The sequence below is a fragment of the Perkinsus marinus genome (assembly GCF_000006405.1).
Source record: "Perkinsus marinus ATCC 50983 genomic scaffold scf_1104296969418, whole genome shotgun sequence".
NCBI classification, from domain to species: domain Eukaryota; phylum Perkinsozoa; order Perkinsida; family Perkinsidae; genus Perkinsus; species Perkinsus marinus.
Genome location: NW_003202858.1, coordinates 1 through 1,153, shown reverse-complemented (window position 1 = coordinate 1,153; position 1,153 = coordinate 1). Strand labels below are relative to the sequence as shown.

Here is a 1,153-nt window from a genome sequence, read left to right as displayed (position 1 = left end):
ATAGCCGAGGTGATGCATCGCTCTGCCAAACCAGAGGACACAAAAAATGGATTGAACGGATCTGCGAGGTGCGATGGCACAATATCGATCAAAAGGTTTTGGTCTTGCACTACCTCGCTTCTGAAAAGGTCTGGGTTCTCAATATAACACTAGTCAGGTATATAGACTGACAGCTGTGGGGTTCGAACCCACGCCCTTTCGGACTGGCGCCTTAAGTCAGCGCCTTAGACCACTCGGCCAAACTGTCGGTGAGTGCTTCAAAAATCATAGCGGAGAAGATGCGTTACACTATAGGACATGACACAAAAACGGTTTCGAACCGTTTCCGCGGAATGCGTTCTTCATCAAATCACACGAAGAGAAATTTCTAACAGCTGTGGGATTCGAACCCACGCCCTTCAAGGGCGGCCCTTGCGGACTGACGCCTGAAGCCAGCGCCTTAGACCACTCGGCCAAACTGTCGATGAGTGCTTCAAGATTCATAGCCGAGGTGATGCATCGCTCTGCCAAACCAGAGGACACAAAAAATGGATTGAACGGATTCTGCGAGGTGCGATGGCACAATATCGATCAAAAGGTTTTGGTCTTGCACTACCTCGCTTCTGAAAGGGTCTCGGTTCTTAATATAAGACCAGTCAGGTATATAGACTGACAGCTGTGGGGTTCGAACCCACGCCCTTTCGGACTGACGCCTAAAGCCAGCGCCTTGGACCACTCGGCCAAACTGTCGATGAGTGCTTCAGGATTCATAGCCGAGGTGATGCATCGCTCTGCCAAACCAGAGGACACAAAAATGGGTTGAACGGTTTCTGCGAGGTGCGATGGCGCAATATCGATCAGAAGGTTTTGATCTTGCACTACCTCGCTTCTGAAAAGATCTGGGTTCTCAATATAACACCAATCAGGTATATAGACTGACAGCTGTGGGGTTCGAACCCACGCCCTTTCGGACTGGCGCCTTAAGCCAGCGCCTTAGACCACTCGGCCAAACTGTCGATGAGTGCTTCAAGATTCATAGCCGAGGTGATGCATCGCTCTGCCAAACCAGAGGACACAAAAAATGGATTGAACGGATTCTGCGAGGTGCGATGGCACAATATCGATCAAAAGGTTTTGGTCTTGCACTACCTCGCTTCTGAAAGGTCTGGGTTCT

At 50.1% G+C, this 1,153-nt stretch overlaps 4 non-coding genes across 4 annotated transcripts; all 4 read right to left on the bottom strand.

Moving 5' to 3' along the window:
- Positions 1-167: 167 nt before the first annotated feature.
- Pmar_PMAR021266 lies at positions 168-247 on the bottom strand. The gene has a single exon. It is a non-coding gene; the product is annotated as a tRNA-Leu (tRNA).
- Positions 248-368: 121 nt separating this feature from the next.
- On the bottom strand, positions 369-462 carry Pmar_PMAR021265. Its single transcript has one exon. It is a non-coding gene; the product is annotated as a tRNA-Leu (tRNA).
- Positions 463-649: 187 nt separating this feature from the next.
- Pmar_PMAR021264 lies at positions 650-729 on the bottom strand. The gene has a single exon. It is a non-coding gene; the product is annotated as a tRNA-Leu (tRNA).
- A 186-nt stretch (positions 730-915) lies between these two features.
- Pmar_PMAR021263 lies at positions 916-995 on the bottom strand. Its single transcript has one exon. It is a non-coding gene; the product is annotated as a tRNA-Leu (tRNA).
- Positions 996-1,153: the final 158 nt, after the last annotated feature.